This window comes from Camelina sativa, chromosome 17 (genome assembly GCF_030686135.1).
Source record: "Camelina sativa cultivar CO46 ecotype springtype chromosome 17, ASM3068613v1".
In the NCBI taxonomy this organism is placed as follows: Eukaryota; Viridiplantae; Streptophyta; class Magnoliopsida; order Brassicales; family Brassicaceae; genus Camelina; species Camelina sativa.
In genome coordinates this window covers 28,316,642-28,329,394 of record NC_141896.1, presented here as the reverse complement: position 1 = coordinate 28,329,394, position 12,753 = coordinate 28,316,642, and the positions used below count along the sequence as shown (strand labels likewise).

The window sequence follows — 12,753 nt, the reverse complement described above, 5'->3', positions numbered from 1 at the left end:
CCACGGGAAGGAAACCTGATTAGGGATAGGACTCAGACGTGTTCAGAATCGTTTGCTCGCGACTCTTGGGGGACTCTGGTTCTCCTAGTACTGCCATATTGAGAGACTTTGTGGATTGGGAGTATGGTTGGTATATCGACTTCGGACGACGGTCCGGAGGTGCGCTGTAGGGTGACGACCCGAGAGACGAGTTTGGATTTTTCCTTATATATTATGGCATGCGGGTTTAGGCCCGATGAGGAGCCAACTTTTGGCATGCAGACTTAGGTCTGATGAGGAGCCAATAAGAACTCAAGGTCTAGGCCTATGAGTAAAGGAAAGTCCAAAAAATCGAGAGCAAATGACGCCTGGAGCGTGAGTTTATTGCCTAGAGGTGACCTTCTGTAGATCGGTCGGAGGAGTGCGGGCCGTGGAGACGGTTGCATAGGAGTCCTTGGCTGATGATTGTTCGAGATTCGAGGACAAATCTAGATTGGTGGGGGAGAATTGTAACACCCGCAAACCTATTATTTGAGATTTTGGTGAGGGTGTCGATCGACACCACAGGAGTTGTTGATCGACACTAGTTGTAGCCGGTTTGGTCGGTTCGATTTTAATTATCTGGTTTGCGTGGTTGGTTTAGGAAATCCCTAAAATCAAGTTGTAAAAGGGGGAAAACGACCTAGAATCGTGTTTGGTTGTTGTTTCGCCGTTTTTAGAGAAAACAAAAGAGAGAGTTGGTTCTTGAGCTTTTGAGAGAGATTGGTGAGATTCCTTGCTGTTCTTGGGAGAACTAAGGCTGGGAAGGTGCTAGAAGCTTGCTAGGAGTGAGGGAATTCGTTCTTATTGGTCAGAATCTTTCTGCAGAGAGGTGAGTGCATGACCATGGCTAATCTAAGCCTTTGATTCCCTTGTTCTTGCTTGTTGTTGCTTGTTTGTGTGTTTTTCTTGCTGGGATGGTTGATACAGGTTCCTATGGAGGTATAAGGCTTGGGTTTTGAGTATTGGACGATTTGGAGGAGATTTGGGAGCGAGATTCGACTCTCGACTTCGCGCGGATCACAGTTGCAGAGGGAGTGTCGATCGATACCACTTGGTGTCGGTCGACACCAGCAAATTGGGCATCGATCCACACTGTGGGGTCGTGTCGGTCGACACCATTGAGCCAGTGTTGGTTGACACTAGGCTCACCATTGAGCCAGTGTTGGTTGACACTAGGCTGGTGTCGGTCGACACCTCCCTTCCAGCGAGACGATGTTTGATTTCCTGGTTTGTGTGTTTGTTTGTTGCTTGTTTGGAACTTTGGAATCATTGTTGCTTGTGTGTATAGCCCAGTAGATGGGAGGATTGCCTCACTGAGTGTTTATCAAATACTCATGCATCTCAATTTGTGTTTGTGGTGCAGGTAAAGGCAAAGTGTGATTGTGGAATCAAGGCAATGAAGAGGAGAATGTTCTAGGGACTCGATTGGATGTTGTCTGGCATTGTTAGGTTGCTAGAGTTGAGTCCTAGAATGTTGCTTAGGATTGCTGGTTCACTGGTTGATGTTGTTTGGATTATTAGTTTATGATTGGAATTTATACTAGATATTATTTTATTGGTTATTAGTTTATTGGATATTTATTGGTTTGTTTTTCCGCTGTTGATTATGAATATGGTTAGGTGGCTAGTGGATATGGAACCACTAGTTGTAGTTTATTTATATATATATATATATATTTATTATTTATTATTTAAAAAAAAAAATCGGTTGTTTCACCATGCTTACGACGTAGGGCGCTCTGCCAATGGTTTGAGCATCGTTACCCATAGTTTCACAATCATAGTCTCTTTGAACGTATCTGCTCAGCCTTTTAACTCAATTGTTTCAGTATTATAGTAACATTTATTGTAAAAACAGTTTTTTTTTTGGTTTTGAATGAATTTAACATTCAATCAAAAAAAAAAGAAGAAGATGATGAACAATACTGGGAGATGACAATGATTTTTATCCACAATACCATGATTCTCCACTCCCCAGTTCTTAATTAACAATTAAAACTAAAAAAAAACTAATGACGAAACAAAATTTGGGGAAGGAGATGATGAACAGAGAAATCCATTTTTATCTTTCAATTTTTTTAACAGTACAAGCCGTAAGGTTGAATTTTACCTTTCAATTTATTTTGGAAATCCATTTTATTTTTCCTATAAATCTCTTACAATCATCCAATATAATCCCTTTGAATCTCATCAAATCATAAACTTTTTTTTAACAATTCCAGCAAATATCATAAAAACTCTCTTTAAATCTCTCAAAATCTTAAATTTCCTAAATCTCATAAAATCCTCTAAAATCATGGTTTGAATACAACCTCTTAAACAACAATATACCCTAAGAGAAAATGGCACAGAAGGAACCCAAAACATATGACATAACACTTACTATCCAACCCTATATCCTAAAAAAGAAATAGAAATGAAGGAACCCAAACAAATCAGGTATAACAAACACTTGTATACAAATATGGGACTGAGGAAACCCCAAACAAATCACGTAAAACAAACACTTGGTATACAAATATGAGACTGAGGGAACCCAAACATACCGAATAAACCACCCCAAAGAAAGATAAAATGAGGAAAACTATAACTACCGAAGGACAACATAGTACAGAACATCAAAATCTATACAATATAACAACACTACACTAAGCCACAATACATATATAAACTATATTTATGTATTAACTAAGAGTAACATAAGAAAACTTTATCTACGAAGGCTAATATATCCACTCCCTCACAACATGATGATGGTTACATATCCAGAAAAACGTTAAGCAATTAACTAAGTCTTACAAAGAATATGGCCACTCATCTATAGCAAACACACGTCAATAATGTTTAACCCATCAAATTCACATTCCAGATCAAGAAAGACGAAGGCCGTCTTACCTCTTATGCTAAAGTTTTATGTCTAAGACTAATCCACTGGTTCATTTTATAAGCCATGCAAATGTATTCTCCTTCTTCACCACAACCAATCTGCATTTTCCATATTCCGAGACTGTAACAGAGAGATACGGAAGAATAATAGCAAAAAAAATTGTCATCTTGATTCTTACGATTGACACAAGCCGATACTTAGTGCATGGTTCTTATAAGCCTTCATATAGCCTGCTGATATCTATCTCCCACTCCAAAGCCTTTGTCATTTCAAATTCAACATCTTGTGTTTCTATTCGTGGTCCAGCAAAATTCAGAACCAACTCCTTTCAACATAAAATTTAAAGTACATATGTAAAGATACACAACGATACGACACATATAAAAACTATAGATAAGGTGTACTTTAATGGCAACTAAACCCTAAGAAAACTAGCAAATGGTATGAACCCAAGGGAAAAAACACTAATACGGATTGTGAATATTAGTCTTCCTCCTTTGCAAACTAAACCCTAAGAAAACTAGTAAATGGTGTGAACCCAAGGAGAAAAAACTAAAACGGATTGTAAATCTTAATCTTCATCCTTTGCAATAGAAAGTAAACCCTTAGAAGACTAGTAAATGGTGAGAAAAAACAAAATACTTTATCTCATAAGTAACTCTATTATTTTTCTTAGAATGAAATTAAATAATATTTTTCTTAGAATGAAACGATAATATCCACTATCTAAACATTTATCCAAATCACGTGTTCCTTTTAACACTTATACTAGATCACAGTTGAAATTCATTTTATTTATATTGTATTTTTTTATATAAAATTTAATTTATGTGATTGTTTAAAAATATATTTTGCACAATATGTGGTTGTCTGTAACTGTATATGTGCTCGTACACGGTTTAAATCTAGTGATTAAATTTAATTCGTGCTTTAGCACTTTGGTGACTGAAAATTTCTCAATGATTTTTCAATCCCCTTTTGTGAGAAATTTCTTAAATTTCGTATCATCTTATTTCTTCATCCCTGCTTGGATTTTGTTACCCTGTAAAAAAAGGTATAATCAGAAATCACTTTTAATCCGTGGAAAGAGTGATTAAGTTTTGAAATTTTGTTACCTATATATGGTTAATTAAATATTCTTTGAAGATTTGATGATATTCTTTTTAAGAGGATCTTAAATCGAGATTTAATTAATGGTTACAACCCATAACATATAACCTATCAAATATCAAATAATTAATTTTATAACTTATATTATATAGTCTATAAAAAAAAGTTGTGTACTTCCGTTTTATTATATAGGGGATTAACATGTTTTCCTTTTAACTTTGATATATAAAAATGGGATCTAGCATTAAAAAAACTAGATTTTACCTCGCGGTACACCGCAAATCTATTATTTTTATTATTATTTTGATTATTTAATTTGTAATGTATGTTGTATTTGTTTGTTAAATTTCAAATGTTTTGTAAAAAGATTTACAAGGATTTTTTTGGGCGGTTGTGTGACTAAATATTAATATTAATATAATATAATTCGCTTAATATTAAAAAAAATTAATATGGAAACAAAAAAATATTTCAATTAAGTATATCACCAAATATAATACAAAGATTCAACTGTAATAAAAATGAATATATAAAACAAAAATAAAAATCTGAACTTATTAATACTCATGTTGTAACTATAAAATTATTATACCTTTTTATATTTATATATTGTACTAGTATTCTACCCGTACTCACTATTTGTATTAAATTCATATGTGATATTACATATGCGGTGTATCTCTTTAACTGTTTGTGCAATATATAAACTAAGTAACGAAAGAGAGTTCATGAAAGATATAATATGATTATGGTTTAAAAAGCTCAGAAGGGAAAATCACAAAAGTCCAAATATATAAGTCTTCAAGACATGAACGCTTAATTCAATGTAGAAGAAGTTGACGGTTGACCACACACACATAACTTATGTTGAGCTTTTTGTTGTGTTGAGAAGACTTGAGCTTTATGTCATGTTGACATTCTTGAAAGGCTTATCCTTTGGCGTAAGATCCATGTCGTGTCACTATAAGATAGAAAAGACTGAATTTATAAGAACAACTTCCTTATATTATTGTTTAGAAAAATCTCCTCTCAAAAACTAAACAATGTTTTCTCTCTTTTTCTTATATCTTGATCATACCTTGATCAATGATATATATAGAGTTTAACTTCCTATTTCTATTTGGACTAACTAATTCCTAATCCTTTAAGGAATTGTCCTAAGCTTCTTTCATCCTTATCTTCCTTGGCAAGGATGTCTTGGGCTTTAAGCTTTGAAGTTTATCCAACATTTTCCCCCTTAAACTTCAAATCTTCCTTCTTTACTTCATGAACTCCTATCAAGCTTCTCATTTCTGCAAACTTTACTCTAACCAATGCTTTGGTGAGGATGTCAGCCTTTTGTTCTATTCCTGGTACATGTTCCACACGGATGAGCTCTCTTTCAATACATTCTCTTATAAAGTAGTATCTTTTATGTATGTGTTTGCTCTTTCCATGAAACACTGGATTCTTTGCAAGTGCAATTGCAGACTTGTTATCAACATACATCATGATTTGAGCTTCCTTCTTCCCTGTAACCTCACTGAACAAATCCTGCAGCCACAAAGCTTGTTTAGCTCCTTCTGTTACCGCCATGAACTCAGCCTCACATGAAGACATAGCAACCGTGTCTTGCTTCCTTGTACACCATGTGATCGGAGTTTCACCAAAGAGAAATAAATGCCCTGTAGTACTTCTCCCATCGTCTTGATCAATGTTGTGGCTGCTGTCGCTAAAACCAACAATTTCTTTTAGACCTCCTCGTTTATATTTGAGACCATAAGATGATGTACCTCTAAGATATCTCAGAATCTGCTTGATAATTTCTCCATGAGGCTTCCTCGGACTCTGCATATATCTGCTCACAACACTCACTGCAAAAGACAAATCAGGTCGAGTGTGCAACATATATCTTAAGCAGCCAACATTTCTTCTAAACAGAGTGGGATCTATCTCTGCTTCATCAAGAGATTTTGAGACCTGTAGTCCGAACTCCATTGGGATTACAGTCGAATTACAGCTTTGTAGTCCAGCTTCTTTTAGGATCCTTAGTGCATATCCTTCTTGTTTAATGGTGATACCGTCAACTCCTTGATGCACTTCTATACCGAGATAGTACGTGAGTTTACCAAGATCAGACATTTCAAACTTAGAAGACATTCCTGTCTTAAACTCCACAATTGCTGCGAGGTTGTTTCCCGTGATGAATAGATCATCAACATACACTGCAACAACCAACAGGTCCTTTCCCTTCTCCTTTCGATAGACTGCAGTTTCTTTTAAACATCTCTTAAAGCTCATCTCCTTCAAAATTTGATCCAACTTGGTGTTCCAGGCTCGTGGAGCTTGTCTTAGGCCGTATAGAGCTTTTGTCGGTTTATAAACTCTATGTTCTTCCCCCTTTATCTCAAATCCTTCGGGCTGTTCAACGTAAACGTCTTCTTTCAATTCGCCGTGTAAGAAAGCCGTTTTGACGTCTAAGTGATGGATTTCCCACCCATCTGATGCGGCCATTCCTATCAGCATTCTGATAGTCTCCATACGAGCTACGAGAGTGAAAGCTTCTTCAAAGTCAACGCCACTCTCTTGCACGTACCCTTTAGCAACGAGCCTAGCCTTGTGTTTGTTTATAGTCCCGTCTGCATTCCTCTTGATCTTGAAAACCCACTTGAGACCAATTACTTTCACACCCTGCGGTCTATCAACAAGAAACCAAGTTTTATTTTTATTGATAGAGTTAATCTCATCCTTGCAAGCTAATCTCCACACTTGCATTCCTCTTGCTTCTTCATAGAACTGTGGCTTGTCATTGATCATTAAAAGCATTATCTCACTCTCGAGAGATGCTAATAGCACGTAATCCTCAAAACGTTTTGGCTTCTTAATTTGTCTTTCTGATCGTCTTAAGATCGGTTCTTGAACAACAACACTCTCATTGTTGTCACTGCTTTCTCGAGACATGTCAGTTTGAGGTTCAGGTTCTGCAATTTCCTCATCTTGCTCTGTAGAATGCGATGATATTGGACCACTACCAACATCTTCTATCTCACCCAACGCATATGAAACATCCCAGGCTCTCTGTTTTGACTGTCCTCTGTTCTGCTCCAACTCCACTTGTTGCTTTCATTGAAGACTACATCCCTGCTGACCACAATTCTCCTTGTAGACGGATTGAACAGTCGATAAGCCTTGGAACCAGGCTCGATTCCAAGATGTACTAACGACTGTGATCGATCGTCCAGCTTCTTGAGACCTGCAGTATCAGCTTTTGCATAGGCTAAACACCCGAAAACTCTCAGATGCTCAATGTTTGGTTTCTTCTCACGCAAACACTCATATGGTGTGATGTTGATCAATGCTTTAGTTGGTATTCGATTGATCACATACGTACTGTGACGAACTCCTTCACCCCACAAATAGTTTGGAATCTCCATAGCCTTGAGAATGCTTCTTGTCATCTCCATCAAGGTCCTGTTTCTCCTTTCAACCACACCATTCTGCTGCAGAGTGTATGGAGCAGTCAAATGTCTCTTAATTCCACTTGATTCGCAGAAACTGTTGAACTCACTTGATGTGAATTCTCCTCCCCTATCTGTCCTAAGAGTGATAATCTCCTTTCCCAGTTCCTTTTCAATCACACTTTTAAAAGACTTGAAACTTCCAAATGCATCGCTTTTCTCCTTTAATAAGATGGACCACATGTACCTAGAAAAATCATCCACAATAACAAAAATGTATCTGTTATGCGCAAGTGTTGCAGGTGTTATTGGTCCGCATAAATCAGCATGGAGAAGCTCCAAGGGCTTAGAAGCTCTGAAATTTGTAGCTTTTGGAAAGGGTTGTCGAGTCTGCTTCCCAACAAGACACGACTCACACAACATCTTCTCGTCTCTCACTTGAGACAAGCCAAGAACCATCTTTTGTTGAAACATAGACTTGATAGTTCTGAAATTTATGTGGCCAAGTCTCGCATGCCACTTCCAGGTATCATCATCAATGTGTGTGTGTAGACAGACTGGTCTTCCAACTGTTAGGCTTATCTTGTACAATCTATTAGTCGATCTCATAACTCTCACCAACAGCCTGTCGTTAGGATCATGAACTGTCAACCAATTCTCTCTCATCCGCACATCACAGCCAACTTCTGTAGTCTGTCCTAGGCTCAAGATATTGCTCTTGAGGTCAGGAATGTAGTAAATATCATTTACTAAAACCTGTTCCTCACCTTTGCTTTGAAAAATTATTGAGCCTTTACCTCTTATTTCCACACAAGATCCATCTCCAAACTTTACCTTGCCTCCAATGTTCTCATTGAGCTCAGAAAAGTAATCCTTATGACCTGTCATATGGTTACTAGCTCCATTGTCTAAATACCACATCCCATCCTCCTTGGTGTAGTTTCTTGGGATAACCCTTTCTTCATTCAAATAGACAATCTCATGTAAAAACAAGGCTTTGTCTGCTTCCTCTGTTTCTACAGTCTCGATTTTGTTAGCTTCTTGATTTCTCTGAACCTTCTCCGGACATTGTGAGGCGTAGTGAACCTTCTCCTTCTTGTCTTTTGCTTTGTTCTGTTCTGTATTCGACTGATCATGTGTGTTGTTATATTGCGAATTGTTTCTGCCTCTACCTCTTCTTCGGTAACCTCTTCCTCCATAGCCTCTCCCTCTACCACGTCCTCTGCCTCGAAAGCCACTATTTCCACTGTTATAATTCGTTTGATACTGATCTGTGTTAGAAAACATCAGTTTCGTTTGATTTTCTTCAGGAAGTCCTTCTCCTGCAATTCTTTCTTTGAAAGCTTTTAACCTTCCTACTATATCTTCGAAGCTTGTGGTGTTGAGGTTGAGAACTTGTTCAAGGGAAGCTACCATATGAATAAACTTGCTCCTAGGTAAACTGTTCAAAAACTTTTTCACAAGTCTTGGTTCCTCAATGATCTCACCAAGCGCCCCTGCCTTGGTTGCGATTTCTGACAATTTTCCAGCAAAAACATCGACCTTGTCACCTTCTGTCATTCGTATCTTCTCGAACTCCGACATGAGTGTCTGTAAACGAGCCTCCTTGACACGTTCAGCTCCAAGATTCCTAGACTGAATTGAGTTCCAAATCGCTTTAGGAGAACTCAAGTTACCAACTTGCATGGTAAGTGATTCTGGAATAGATTGAAACAACAAAGCAGTTGCTATGTCGTTCTTTTCTTGATCATCTGAACCTGGTTCTATTGTCTCCCAAACTTTCTGAATACGTAGCATGATCCTCATCCTCATGGACCATACGGTGTAGTTTGTTGAGGTTAGAAGAAGGCACTGCAGAGAGATCCCTTTCTCCAGCTCTTTTGGTTGAGATGATTCAACTATTTCTCCCATAGTTGTGGTTCGATGTTCAAAAACTTCTGTAATCGAAACACTACTCGATCGATTGAACCTAGAAGCTCTGATACCAAATATAAGATAGAAAAGACTGAATTTATAAGAACAACTTCCTTATATTATTGTTTAGAAAAATCTCCTCTCAAAAACTAAACAATGTTTTCTCTCTTTTTCTTATATCTTGATCACACCTTGATCAATGATATATATAGAGTTTAACTTCCTATTTCTATTTGGACTAACTAATTCCTAATCCTTTAAGGAATTGTCCTAAGCTTCTTTCATCCTTATCTTCCTTGGCAAGGATGTCTTGGGCTTTAAGCTTTGAAGTTTATCCAACAGTCACCAGACTCACCACACGACAATAAATTGCAACAATCTACTTGAAGAATTTCTCTGGCTTTGTCCATGAAAGCTAAGATTTTTAGTTGGTTTCGATGTCACTGAAACCAAAAATAAAAGCAAGCAAGAAGACTTATGACTATAAAAAGTGTCAAAAGAAAAAAAACAAACCTCGTAGCAGAACACATTTTCGGTAGTCTTCACAACAACTATATGTGTAAATTCAGTTAAGACATTGTTGCAAAATAGGACAGTGATATTGATATATTCTCCTACAATGGCAGTAACACAGATTTTGTTTCAGGCCTATCTCAAGGATAAAAAATCACAACGAACGAAATCATATAAGTAGGTAAAGCGAGAGAAAGAATGAACCTTCAGCGTTCTTGTGAAAGATGAGAGGAATCAAATCTTCTCCGATCCTTTCAATGATGCTCTTATAACTGGATGTTTAGCAAATTTCCTTATGTAAGGCACTATAGTTCTGCAAATTCAAAAACCCAATTCCTAAAATCAATAAAGTGTAAAGAAAAAGTACGCTTTAATGCCCCAGTTAAAAACAAATTATGTAGAAATGGATAACTATAAAACTACTCACGTTATCTCGAAAAAATATCGTCGCTTGTACACACAAGTTCTTCGAACGGCAAAAACGTAAGCCTGAATCAGAGGAATAGATTAATATTAGGGACTGAAAAAACCGACCTTTTAAAAAAAAAATAATAATAATAAATAGTAAATAATATAGTACTATAACTAGTGGTTTCATACTTACTAGCCACCTAACCACAATCACAATCAACAACAGAATAACAATACCAATAACAATATCCAACAATAACCAATGATAAAACCAATACTATAGCATAAGCAATATCCAATAACAAGATAACCAATAAACCAATAACCAATCATCAGAAAACATAAAACCAGCAACCTAACAATGTTTCTAATGACTCAACTCTAGCAACCTAATAATGCAAGACAACATCCAGTCGAGTCCCTAGAACATCCTCCTCTTAATTGTCTTGATTTCACGATCACACTTTGCCTTTACCTGCACCACAAACACAAATTGAGATGCATGAGTATTTGATAAACACTCAGCGAGGCAATCCTCCCATCTACTGGGCTATACACACAAGCAACAGTGATTCCAAAGTTCCAAACAAACAACAAACAAAACATACAAACCAGGAAATCAAACATCGTCTCGCTGGAAGGGAGGTGTCGACCGACACCAGCCAAGTGTCGATCGACACTGACTCTTGGTGTCGACCGACACTACCCCACGGTGTCAATCGATGCTCAATTTGCTGGTGTCGATCGACACTCCCTCTGCAATCACGATCCGCTCAAAGCCGAGAGTCGAATCTCGCTCCCAAACTCCCCCAAATCGTCCAATACTCGAAACCCAAGCCTTATACATCCGTAGGAACCTGTAGCAACCAATCCCAGCAAGAAAAACACACAAACAAGCAACAAACAAGCAAGAACAAGGAATCAAAGGCTTAGATTAGCTATGGTCATGCACTCACCTCTTTGCAGGAAGTTTCTGACCAACAATGGACGAATCCACACTCCCAGCAAGCTTCCCACACGTTCCTAGCCTTGAATCCTCACTCTCACAGCAAGATCTCACCCACAAAGCCTTGAAATCTCACAAAAACTCCCAAAAACTCAAGAACAATATTTTCTCCTCTTTCTCTTTGTTTTCAGCGGCTGGACAACCACAAAACACGACCTAGGTCGTTCCCCCACTTAAATAACACGGTTTAATGGTTCTCCTCAAACCAAACCGACCAAAAATTGATAATTAAATCGAACCGGTCGAACCAGAAAACAATCAGTGTCGATCGACACCTCCTGTGGTGTCGACGACACCCTCACCAAATTACCAAAAATGGTTTGCGGGTGTTACAATTCTCCCCCACCAATCTAGATTCGTCCTTGAATCTCGAACAACCATCAGCCAAGGACTCCTGTGCGACCGTCTCCACGGCCCACACTCTTCCGACCGATCTACAGAAGGTCACCTCTAGGCGATAGACTCACGCTCCGGGTGTTATTTGCTCTCGACTTTTTGGACTTTCCTTTACTCATAGGCCTAAACCTTGAGTTTTTATTGGCTCATCATCAGACCAAAGTCTGCATGCCATAATATTGGCTCCTCATCGGGCCTAAACCCGCATGCCATAATATATAAGGGAAATCCAAACTTGTCTCTCGGGTTGCCACCCTAAAGCGCGCACCCGGATCGTCATCCGAAGTCGATATACCAACCATATTCCCAAACCACAAAGTCTATGAATATGGCAGTACTAGGAGAACCTAAGTCCTCCATGAGCCGTGAGCAAACAATTCTGAACATGTCTGAGTCCTATTCCTATCCAGGTTTCCTTTCCGTGGCTCACGTAAAATATCTCAATGTCATACCAACCACATATCTCCTCACTGGAATACCTCATGACCACACAAGGATCATATACATGCCACAAGGGCCGCCACAAAGGCCAAACAAAATGTCCTAAAGAGGACCGCCACCAAGGCCAAACAAAATATCCTAAAGAGGACCGCCACCAAGGCCAAACAAATGTCCTAAACAGGACCGTTACCAAGGCCAAACAAAATGTCCTAAACAGGACCGCCACCAAGGCCAAACAAATGTTCTAAACAGGACCGCCACCAAGGCCACTCGTCCCGAAGGACCGTCACAAAGACCATCTGTCCCGAAGGACCGCCTAAACAGGCACTCTGGCTAAACAGCCCGCTAAAAAGGCCACACAATTGGCTAAATAGCCCGCCACAAAGGCCACACAATGGCTAAACAGCCCGCCACAAAGGCCACACATGGCTAAACAGCCCGCCACAAAGGCCACACAATGTCTAAAAAGATCGCCACACACGGGCACACTGACTCGAAAATCCACCATTAAGGCCACACAAGCCCCTCCAAGGCTCTTCACCGCTAAAATGGACAAATTCTAACTTCCGTAATACTTTCCATATTTAGCACTTTCCATTTTTGGAAACTTTACACTT

General features: G+C 38.5%; 1 long non-coding RNA gene across 1 annotated transcript; it reads right to left on the bottom strand.

Annotated features, from left to right (window-relative positions):
• Positions 1 to 4,656: 4,656 nt before the first annotated feature.
• On the bottom strand, positions 4,657 to 10,407 carry LOC147924416 (uncharacterized). The gene is made up of 5 exons (XR_015585760.1): positions 10,310 to 10,407; positions 10,087 to 10,195; positions 9,883 to 9,983; positions 9,716 to 9,765; positions 4,657 to 4,979 (listed from the first exon to the last, which is right to left on the bottom strand). It is a non-coding gene; the product is annotated as an uncharacterized LOC147924416 (long non-coding RNA).
• Positions 10,408 to 12,753: the final 2,346 nt, after the last annotated feature.